We start from the raw sequence: 12,533 nt of genomic DNA, 5'->3' as shown, positions 1-12,533 counted from the left end.
TAAAATTGACAGAGACATTGGATTGAATTGAAAGTTGGTATTGAAAGAGACATTGGAGGTTGAAAATAGTCAGAGACATAGACATTGAATTGGAGAGTTGAAATTGAGTTAAATTGGAGATTGAAATTGAATTGAATTGAAAGTTGAGATTGAACTGGATTGAAAGTGGAGATTGAGTTGAATTGAAAGTTGAGATTGGGAATGCAACATGTATGTATGGTATAACAAAATTATTAAATGTATGAGCACATAAAATGCATGATTATGCATGTATGAATGCTTGAAATGAATGATTGGCTTGTAGTTTGACAGAGAAGTTTCACAGAGACAGACAAAACATTGGAAGATTGGGCACGTAGTGGCTCGTGCTATAACATATTCATATGGAAATCCTCTTTGGAGAGACCGTCGTTGAGAGACGTATCAAAACCATGGCTGAGGGCAATAAAACTTGTAGAGGAGGGAACCTTGGAAGATTCTTTGATACAGGTCGCCATTGCTAGGCGTGTCAGTGCTGGGTAACCATTGGATGTTCGCATCTGTGGTCAATGCTTTTCATATCACTTTATTCTTTCTTTTTCATTCTTTCCTTTTTCAATCCCATTTTTGCCTGAACCGCCTTTTCGGGTTTTCGATTCGCCGGGACTAAATTCTTTTCATTGCCCCATTTTCGCCTGAATTGCCTTCATAGGTTATCAATCAGCGGGGTGCTCATTTTTGCCTAAGCCGCCCTTTCGGGTTTTCAACTTAGCGAGCTTTTCATTTGCATTTTTTTCAAATTTTCATTCTGTTTTTTCATTCTTGCCATTGACCACAGATCATCCTGGGGAATAACCTGCTTGTAACATGTATTGAAATAGACATTGACACTTATTTATTCATGCATGTTTCACTAGAATGTACCCTATTGCTCAGGTTTGCTTTTCAAAATAGACAAAAAGATTTTTCAATTTTCAAAAATGTTTGTTTCAGACATTGACATTATCAAATAGAAAGAAAATATTTTGTATACAACATTGAAAGTAGAAAGATCGTAGAGTTTCAAATAGCAGCACAGGCTCAAATTGATGTAGAAGAGTGAGAGTCAGCCAAAGGCATAATCCCACAGGTTTACAAAGCTTGGAAAATGGTAATTTTATTGGTTGGTGGTACATTGAACACGATGACCGCTACATTTCATAGAAATTTTGAATTCGCAAATACAGAAGCTTCTGATGAAGACGATCAGTGACAGTTGCAGATGTCCCAAGGGGTGATGGTGATTTGCCAGATATAGTTACTTGTCTTTTATTGTCAACCTCATTTTTGCATGAACCGTCCTTTCGGGTTTTCGGCTCATCGAGGCGCTCATTCTTGCCTGAGTTGCGTACAATATCAGCGAGCTTTTTCATATTCATTTTTTTTGTCCCTAACTTTTGCCTGGATCGCCCTTTCGGGTTTTCGATCCACCGGGAAGCGCATTTTTGCCTAGGCCGCCCTTTCGGGTTTTCGACCTACCACGCTGTTCTTTTCTTTTTAGACAAAGTATTTCTTGACTATATCGGCATTCACATGATTCGGAAGTTCAACGCCATCCATGTGTGTAAGAATCAAAGCACCACCAGAGAAAGCCTTCTTGACAACATAAGAACCTTCATAGTTAGGTGTCCACTTGCCCCTTGGGTTGGGTTGCTGGCTTATTCTTCTTTTTAATACAAGTTCGCCTTCCTTGAATTCTCGAGGACGGACTTTCTTGTCAAACGCATTCTTCATCCGCACTTGATACAACTGTCCGTGAGTCATAGCATCCATATGTTTCTCTTCAATCAGATTCAACTGATCATACCGACTCTGACACCATTCAGCCTCAGTTAGTTTTGCTTCCATGATCACTCGAAGAGACGAAATCTCCACTTCCAGAGGGAGAACTGCTTCCATGCCAAATACCAGAGAAAAAGGAGTTGCCCCAGTTGAACTGCGCACCGTAGTACGATAACCATGCAAGGCAAACGGCAGCATCTCATGCCTGTCTTTGTAAGTAGTGACCATCTTCTGAACAATCTTCTTGATGTTCTTGTTAGCGGCCTCGACTGCACCATTCATCCGAGGTCTATAAGGAGAAGAGTTGTGATGTTCGATCTTGAATTCTTCACATAAAGCTTGCATCATGCTATTGTTCAGATTGGAACCGTTGTCAGTGATGATCTTGTTGGGAACACCATATCGACAGATGATGTTATTCTTGATAAACTTTACTACCACTTGCTTGGTCACATTTGTATAGGAGGCAGCTTCAACCCACTTGGTGAAATAGTCAATTGCTACTAGAATGAAACGATGTCCATTGGAAGCTTTTGGTTCAATTCTTCCGATCATGTCAATGCCCCACATAGAGCACTACTACAAAATTGGGAAAATATAGCGCCTCATAAATAGCGCTTTTAACACGAAAGCGCTATAAATTAAAACACGGAGGTCTTAGCTAGCGCTTTTTTGAAAAAGCGCTATCTATCATTTTAAGTATATATAGCGCTTTGTATTGAAAGCGTCGGTATAGGTTAAATAAAAATAATAGTTATTTAAATAAAAAACATGATTAATCGTATATGGCACTTTTTATGAAAAACGCTATATACAAATCAACCTTAAATAGCGCGTATAAGTTAAAAAAAGCGCTATTGTATGCTTGAGAAAGATAGCGCTTATAGGTTAAAAAAAGCGCCATTTTATTAACTGATTTAATGTACATTAACTAACAGGTCCCCTGTTCGATCCCCTGCATAGCATATTTCAAATATTTTTTGAATTTTTATGAAAAATGGATTGCATCTTTCAAATAAAAAATGAAAAATGGATTGCAGTAACAAAGCAAACCTTTTTTTAAAAAAAATTTTGGTACAAACCTTTTTTAATTCTTTTATCATATATATAACAAACCTTTGTTATATATATTATATATAACAAACTAAATCTAAACTTTTCAAAAAAAACAAATCTAAACTTTTTCCCAAAAAACAAATCCAAACTAAAAAAAAACAAATCAAATGTCCTGGTCCCACTAAATCCTACTTTTCCATAAATCCTACTTTGCAGGTTGCGTTTTTTGTTTTTTTATTTATATTTGAAAAAAAACGCTTTATACACTAACAACAAAGCTTAACTTCTTTTTGTTATATACTCAAAAGTAACAAAGAATCCCAATTTTAATGGAAATCACTATTTTAATGCATCCTAAAGATAAAATAAAAACTATAACATAATTTTCATGAAGTTTGCGCTTTTTTTTATTTATATTTGTAAAAAAAAAATGCTTTTTTTTGTTACACAAAAAAAAAACGCTTTATACACTAACAACAAAGCGTAACTTCTTTTTGTTATATACTCAAAAGTAACAAAGAATACCAATTTTAATGGAAATCCCTATTTTAATGCATCCTAAAGATAAAATAAAAAATATAACATAATTTTCATTAAACGTATTTTTTAAAGCAATTAATAACATAACCCAAAACTACTTTACTCAAAACTTTCATTAGATCGTGTGCAGGCAATTCAGTCCAGAACCACCACCTCTATCGATTCATTCATCACCAACCACCTATATCTATCAATTCATTCATCACCATCACTCGCTTCCTTCGATCTATTCCAAAACCATAACCGTCTCTTTCGATTCATTCCAGAACAACCACCTCTATCTCACTCTTAATTGCGGTGCATCATATCGTCGCTGCCGTCGACTGGTTACATCTTTTTCAATATTCAATTCTTCATCTCAGGTACCATCTTCATTCTTTCCTTACCTCAATTTAACTCAAATATTCTTTAATTTTTTCAAATTTTCATCTGGATATTTTAGGTTTTCAAGGTTCAAACTAAATTCAAGACTGCACTGTTAGTGATTAGGATGAATTTGACAATCGAAAATTCAAAATTTTTGTTTGATGAATAATTACTTAAATTTGACAATTGTTTATTAAAGATTTTGGGTTTAATTAAACTCTACACAACCAGTAAGATGAATAATTTTTCTTTTGGTTCAATTTTTTTTTTTATATATATAAACAATAACACTTTTTGTGTGTGACTAGAATTATTTTCTAATAAACTAATTGAATGATGTGATAATATGATATTCACTATGCATATGCCTTTTGTATAACCTACTAATCAATTCCATAATCATCCATCGTGACTTCTACATGGCATACCAAATAAACTAACTTATACAATTACTTATTATTTTATTTTTTGTAGTGTCCTCGTCAAGAAAATGGTATAGATTGCGGGTACTTTGTGATGAGGTTTATGAAAGATATTCTCATTTCAAAACTAAATGAGATTCCAAAGTTGGTATGTTTTTTTTATATTAAAGTATAATATCTATGTATAATAAAGTTTATTAAGTAACATGGTTATTTTTAATGTTATAATATATACAGTACAATAATGGTTTCAAGTGTGTGACATACTCAAAAGATAAACTAATAGAAATCTAAGAAGAATGGTGTCGGTTCATGATCAGCCTAAAAGTTATATGATTTTTTTTATATAATAAGGTGAGTTTAATGTTTCTAAATATATTTGCTAGAAGTGGTAGTTGTTTTAATTTATAATCTTGCTTTAATTTGTACTCATGATCAGTAGTACTTTGAATTTATCTCTAATATAATATAGCGTTATTGCTTAATGGCGTTTTCTGGTATATATTCAGGTGGAGGAGAGTGAACGAAATTTGGAAATGAATGATGATTTGCGTGCTTGTTTTGGATAAAAATGTTGAGAAGACCAAGAAGATAGATGAAGACTGCATGATACCATAGAAGATATTGATCTTTATGTCAACTAATTAGTTGTAACTCTTAGAGATATCCATGTTACCATATTAGAGGCTATACATTTCTGACTTTTATGCTATATATACATACATTTTTTATGATATGGTTATGTTTTATTTGATAAATAATAGTCTCAATTATAATGTGCCTAAATTATATACATTTCCCTTTAAATTTAAGACTTATATATATATATATATATATATATATATATTACTTTAAATTAATTAAAAAAACACTATCTGGAAAGGAATTTTTTTTTTTTGACAAAAATAAAATAAAATAAATGCTTTTCCTAGCGCTTTTTTTCCTTTATAAAGCGTTATCTAAACCTATTGTTGCATAGCGCTTTTAAAACAAAAACGCTGTTTTTAAACTTGTCTTAGATAGCGTTTATTTTTGAAAGCGCTATATAAGGAGAACCTTTGCTAGCACTTTTTGACATAAAGCGCTATATAAACCCTGCTATAGCTAGCGCTTTATACAGAAAAAAAGTGCTATATTACCTTTACCAGCGCCATTTACAATAGCGCTTCAAAAGCGCTACCTAAAGCAAAAAAAAAGCGCTATATAAGCCCATTTTTGTAGTAGTGGAGAAAGGCCATGGGGAAGAGATAACACTGAGGGCATGTGGAGGCACGTGAATCTTGTCAGCATAGATTTGACATTTGTGGCATCTCTTAGCATGTTTGTGGCAGTCACGCTCCATAGTTATCCAGTAATAGCCGGCTCTTAACAATTTTCTTGTCATAGTGTGACCTGTAGCATGGGTCCCAAAGGTGCCGTCATGTACATCATGCATCAATTTCTCAGCTTCTTGTTTATCAACACATCTCAACAAGACCATGTCATAGTTCCTTTTGTATAGGATTTCTCCGTCCAGAAGGAATCTGCTAGCCCATCTTCTCAAGGTCTTTTTATCCCTGTTGGAAGCACCAGGTGGATATTCATGATTCTGCAAGAACTGTTTGATATTATAATACCAAGGCTTTCCATTATTCACATCTTCATCAGCCCGATCTGGCATATTTTCAATAGTAAACACATGAGCGGGTCTATCTAGACGCCGCACTTCAATAGTAAACACATGAGCGTTGACAGCAGCATCAAATACCAATCCCCATTTGCTATTGGGATCCGGCCCTTCATTGATCAGTGGCTCTTCACAGTCCTTTGCTTTCAGATACAAAATCTCTTCATCAGGGAAATCAAACTTAATTGGCTGGTAATCATCGAGAGGTTGACAAGCAAGATGCTCAGCAAGGATACTTCCTTTGATTGCTTTCTGAGCTTTGTACACAATATCATATTCAGACAACAACATTTGCCAACGTGCAATCTTTCCAGTAACAGCGGGCTTCTCAAAGATGTACTTGATTGGATCCATTCGGGATATCAACCAAGTTGTATGATTCACCATATAATGACGCATGCGTTTGGCAGCCCACGCTAAAGCACAACAAGTCTTTTCAAGCATTGTATACCGAGTCTCACAGTCGGTGAACTTCTTGCTCAGATAGTAGAAAACATGTTCCTTCTTTCCAGTCTCGTCTTGTTGTCCGAGAACACAACCCACTGAATCATCTAACACTGACAAATACATAATCAGAGGCCATCCTTCCACTCACGGGACAAGGATAGGTGGTTCCAACAAGTATTCTTTAATGCTATCAAAAGGCTGATTCTTTCTGAGCAATTTGAAAATTGGTCCGCAGGTAGTAGTCATGTGAGATATGAATCTTGAAATATAATTCAGGCGTCCGAGGAAACCTCTGACTTGCTTTTCAGTTTGAGGGGCCGTCATCTCTCTGATGGCTCGGACTTTGTCAGGATCCACTTCAATGCCCCTTTAACTGACAATGAAGCCTAGCAACTTTCCTGATCTTACACCAAATGTGCACTTGTTGGGATTCAACTGCAGCTTATACTTTCTCAATCTTTCAAACATCTTTTTCAAATACACAATATGCTGCTCTTCATCACTTGATTTTACAATCATGTCATCAACATACACTTCAATTTCTTTGTGAATCATATCATGAAACAGAGTGGTCATACCCCTTTGATAGGTGGCACCAGCATTTATCAAGCCAAACAACATCACTTTATAACAGAATGTTCCCCATGGAGTGATGAAGGACGTCTTTTCTCTATCTTCAGGTGACATCTGTATCTGGTTATAGCCAGAGAAACCATCCATAAAGGAGAACACTTTGGATTGAGCAGTACTGCCAACAAGCACATCAATATGAGGCAATTGGAAGTTATCTTTTGGACTGGCTTTGTTCAGATCTCTGTAATCAACACACATTCGAACTTTCCCATCTTTCTTTGGTACTGGTACAATGTTGGCAATCCACTCAGGATATTCAGCTGTCATGAGAAAACCCGCATCAATTTGCTTCTGCACCTCAGCCTTGATCTTAAGAGCCATGTCTGGACGGGACCTTCTCAATTTTTGTTTGACAGGAGGGCATTCAGGTCTTGTCGGTATCCGGTGTTCCACAATCTTGGGATCTAAAACCGGCATATCTTCATAGGACCATGCAAAGACATCTGGATAATCATGGAGAAGCTGAGTAATCTTCTTTTTCGCCTCTGGCTCAAGTGAAGCACCGATCTTGATCTCTCGCTTGTTCTCTTCAGTACCCAGGTTGACAAACTCAATCTCTTCCTGGTGAGGCTGAATGGCTCTCCTTTCTTGCTCAAGCAGTCGAGTGATCTCATATGGTATCTCTTCATCATCCTCCTCATCTTTAGCTTCATATACAGGGAATTCAAAATTTGGAGGAACCATAGGGTCACTGTGTTCAACGGATTTATTATGGTTCAATCTGCATAATATGATTGGGATGATTTTAGAAAAATGTTTTTCATGCAGATTTTTGAAATTAATAAGAAAATACAGATGTTTTTCTTTTTTCTGGCATTACCATTATTTCCAAGAAAAAGGCACTAAAAAGTACAAAAACAAAGAGTCGCGGAAAAGACGACAACTTTTATTGATAACGGCAATGCCGAAACAAACATGCCCTTACAAGGATATCACTTTCACCTTGGGCAGAGCGAAAGGATTGTTATTTTGAAAACAAAGAAAAACATGAGCAACAAGACACATTACATGGAAGCATGCATGACTAAAGGAACATCAATGGCCTCCCAATTTCTCACGGAGCCTCCTGGTACAACAAATGTAGGCACATAACTACTTTCAGCAGCATCTTCAGCAATAGCATTAATGAACCCAGCACTATAGAAAGCTCCTGTTGAAACGCCTGAGGTCGGGGAGAACCCGAGGCCCTCTTTACGCTTGTTTTCCAAAATCTGTATCACCTTGCCCCAGCCAGCAGCTTGCCATTCTTGTACAACCTTCTGGGCGTCTTTCAATGAAGCCATACTAGTACTAGCTCTCCGGGGTTCCGCACCTTCAACAGTCAAGCCTTGAAATGACGTCCCTTCAGCGGACCCTGCTTCAACACAAGAGAAAGATGACACTTGGCTAACCAGATATGCTTCTTCACCATGTACAGTGACAAGCTTACCATTCCTCACAAACTTGAGTTTTTGATGTAGAGTAGAAGTTACTGCCCCAGCATCGTGAATCCACGGTCTTCCGAGGAGACAACTGTAAGAAGCATTGATGTCCATGACCTGAAAAGTGATCTGAAATGTCTCAGGACCAATGGTAATTGGTAGATCTACCTCCCCAAGAACATCCTTGCGAGATCCGTCGAAAGCCTTAACCAAATAGCTACTTCCCCTTAGAGAGAGTCCATGATGACTCAACTGTCTCAGTGTAGACTCAGGCATGACATTTAAAGATGATCCAGTGTCCACCAACACATTGGATATCATGTCAGACTTATAGTGTACTGAGATATGCAAAGCTAAGTTGTGGTATTTCCCTGCTTCGGGGAGCTCATCGTCACCAAACCCCAAGTTATTGTAAGCAGTAATGTTACCCACTATTCCATCGAACTGATCCACGGAGACTTGATGATCAACATAGGCCTGTTCCAGTACCTTCATCAACACTTTCCTGTGATCTTCTGAGCTCAGGAGCAAAGACAAGATGGATATTTTTGACGGTGTTTGCAGCAGCTGGTCTACAATCTTATAATCGCTCTTTTTAATAAGCCTTAGAATTTCGTCCAGATTGGACTCTTCAATAGACTGGCCTGATGGGTCGGCGTTCTTGTCAACAGGAGGAGCAACCGGCGGAGTTATTGTAGCAACAGGTGTAACCACCTTCTTTTGGAACAAGGGTGGACGAACTTTTCCGCTTCTCAGAGCTGTAATTTCTCCGGCGACGTTATCAACCATAGCTGGGGATACCAGAGGTACTTCCACCCCATTCTCAATCATAGTTGCATCGTACTTGTAAGGGATTGCCTTAGTAGAAGCATAAGATACTAGGCCAGGTAGCCTGATCACCAAAGGTTCAACATTCCTTGTCTGAGATGCACTTTCAGCCGAAGAATCATGAAACACTGGCACAATCACGTAAACATCACTGGCAATCAAGGGCTTGTCATCCATTAGGCTCTGTATATCACCTTGCACCACACAACAACCCATGGGATTTTGCAGACATTTTGAACAAGAAGCGTGATCGTGATTAAACAAGGAAGCCTGGAAAAGTTTGAGATGTAGTGGCACCAAAGGGGTAGCAACATTACGGACATCTAAAGTGGGAGCCTCTCGAGGAACACGAACTCTTTCGAAAGCCTCGATCATGTTAACGGCAGCATGGTTTGGATGTGGATTGTCGAGAACATGAGGAACACTATTTTCAAAAGTCAACCGTCCTCTGTCTATCAGGTCCTTTACAACGTACTTCAGAGCATAACAACCTTCAACATCGTGGCCTTGAGCGCCCTGATGGAATTCACATGTGAGATCCTGTCGGAACCTGGGAGGCAATGGTGTAGGCGGAGGCTTGCCTGGTCTGGTGACGCAGTGGCCTTTAGCAAGTAGGGTTGGGAGCAGATCAGCATACCGCATTGGTATTGGTGGGAAATAAGTCTTGGGTCGAGGACCCTGTTGTTGCTGCTGTTGATATTGAGCAGGAGGTTGTTGTTGTACTTGCTGAGCAATGGCATTAACGGGCACTGGTGGTTGACCCGGTGGCAGAGGATATTGCTGGTAGAATGGTGGGTGTTATACCCTAATTTTGGACCTAAAAATACTAGCTCAATTCTATCTTTCTTGCATTCCAAGTCATTTGAATTTGTCCCTGATCAATTGCATGTTTCTTTGCATTTTATTTCAATATTATTTGCGAAATTCATGAAAAAGGGCATTTTAGTCATTTCCTGCATACAAACTCATTTTAGTCCTTGAAAATTGTTTGTGTCTTTTCATTTGGTTTGTATAAGTCCTTGTTTCAATTCCATGTTAAAATCCATTTCAAAAATCACATTTGAAGTCATTTTGAGTCAGTTTAGCCCCTAGGGGCGTTTTAGTCATTTCCTATGTTAAAATTTCTTTCAATCTTTGGAAAATTGTCCCTGAGTCCTTTCAATTGGTTTGAATGAATTTTTGTTTAATTCCATGTTAAAATCCATTTCAAAAATCACATTTGAAGTCTTTGAGTCAGTTTAGCCCCGAGGGGCATTTTAGTCATTTTCTGTGGTAAAATTCCTTTTAAACCCTAAAAATTGTCTCTGAGTCTTTTAATTTGCTTGTATAAACTTTTGCTTTATTTCCCTGTCAAAAAACCGTTTTAAAAATTGCATTTGAGTCATTTTGAGTCATTTTAGTCCCTAGGGGCATTTTGGTCATTTCACACGAAATTTTGACGGAGAGAGGTTACTTTGAAGTACCTCATTTAGTAGTTGGTTCATTTTAGTCCGTTTTGTTATTTTTAATCGTTTCACTTTACGTTAATTTTCAAATTACTTTTTTTAATGCAACTTTAGTTAATTTTGCATTTTAGTCCTCAAGTTGTTAAAATTGCATTTTAGTTCATTTTTTGTCCAAAGAAGTTAGTTACGCCACATGTCCTACTCCTATTGGTCCAAAAATTCACACATCACCTATATAATGGGTCCCATGGTCAAAGAGTCAACACACTAATCATTTTTCACAAATACACAAAAATCAATTTTGTTTTCCCTCTTTCTTCTCCAAATCGCAACAACCTCCATCACCACCATAACCAACTTTTCCACCACCTCTAACCTCCATAACAAACTCTTTCCACCACCTCTAACCACCCTAACTAACTTCTACCACCACAACTTCATCTTCAACCTCTCTCTAACCACCACAATCTTCTTCTTCCACCATCATCATCAACAACATCCACCACTAAAACTCACCACAAAACCTCCGTAACCACCACAATCTTCATCTCTAACAAACTTCAACCACCACAATTAACCTCAAACCTCCACAAATCCATTACCAAATTCACGGATTCATCAAGAACACTCATCATCACAAACCTTCAACTTCACAAAAATCACATCCATAAACAACAACCTTCAATCAATTCCATTAACGACGAACCGGAATCGGACGAAGGAAAGGAATCCAATCGAAGCAAAGGGAGAAGAGAAATAACACCAAATTCGAACACATAAGAAGAATCCGGAGCCATTCAAAGCTTCGTCAAGCATCACGGTATTGTTCTTGATCCAAGCTTTTTATTCCACTCTTTTTCCTCAAAATTTGCGCGGCTGTTGGCTTTAGATTTAGGTGGATTGATTGTGTTTTGGATGTTTTCGAGTTCATATTCAAAAAGAGGATAACAATCCGGTTTTAAAAGTGTAAAAAAAATTCGAATCGGAGCTCGCCGGAATCCGGAAGTGTCGCCGGAGTTATGAATTTTCCGGCAAACCTTTGAAGATTCCGGCGAGTTTGTTTAACTTTCCGGTGACATTCATAAGGTTGAAGATGAACATTTAAGAGAGAGAAGTGAGAGCAAAATTTTTAGAGAGAGGGAGAACAAGAAGGAATGGGGTTTTCTACAGCAAAATGAATTTATATGCCTCCTTCATAAGCCCATTTTCGTAGCTAACAAGGCCCAGTACTCCTCATTCACTTCTGTTTTCATTTCTCTACAGATCTGCTCCCTGCACCCCCCTGTCTGTGTGTTTATGATAATTTCTTGCTGTTTACACCCCCCTGAACATGTGATTTGTTACTAAAAAATTCCAAAAAAATTGTGAATGTCTTTCTTGCTATTTTGATTGAATCTTGATGCTGTTTGCATGTTAAATCTTGATCAAAATTGTATGAAAAATATTTTGTGCTCTTGTTAATTCAATGTTTTAATTCTTGTTAAAATCTTGTTAAAAACTCTTGAGTGTTTGTGAACTTTTTCTTGTAGTAATTTTGGCACTTGAAACCTATCATTTGTGATGTGGTTTCATGCCAAAATTCACCTCAAGATTATTTGTGACCTTTCCTTACTTGTAGCTCACTTTTTGTTAATATTCTTGTGAAATTGTGGTGTGATTTTGAGCTTGGGTGTTGGTACATGATTGTGGCCTTAGACGTATAATTTTGTGGAATAAATTTGCCTCTTAATGTGGTGAATGCTTGCTGTTTTGAATTAGATTTTTGTGGATCCTTTATGTTGTGAATAATATGAAATAAGCTTGAGAAATAAAAGTGCATAAAGAACTTAAAAACCTTATAAATTTTGGCATGGTTAAATTCTTTGATTCTCATGTTCTTGTCTTGAAACAAGTCATTCAAAACTTCTCC

General features: G+C 37.3%; 1 long non-coding RNA gene across 1 annotated transcript; it reads left to right on the top strand.

Moving 5' to 3' along the window:
* The first annotated feature begins 4,133 nt into the window (after positions 1-4,133).
* On the top strand, positions 4,134-4,918 carry LOC146906103 (uncharacterized). Its single transcript, XR_015019347.1, has 2 exons — positions 4,134-4,332; positions 4,694-4,918. It is a non-coding gene; the product is annotated as an uncharacterized LOC146906103 (long non-coding RNA).
* Positions 4,919-12,533: the final 7,615 nt, after the last annotated feature.

Source organism: Medicago sativa, chromosome 7, assembly GCF_051527215.1.
Source record: "Medicago sativa cultivar Bolivia chromosome 7, Bolivia_mono, whole genome shotgun sequence".
NCBI lineage: Eukaryota > Viridiplantae > Streptophyta > Magnoliopsida > Fabales > Fabaceae > Medicago > Medicago sativa.
The sequence above is the reverse complement of the archived record's forward strand: the minus strand, read 5'-3'. Positions and strand labels throughout refer to the sequence as shown.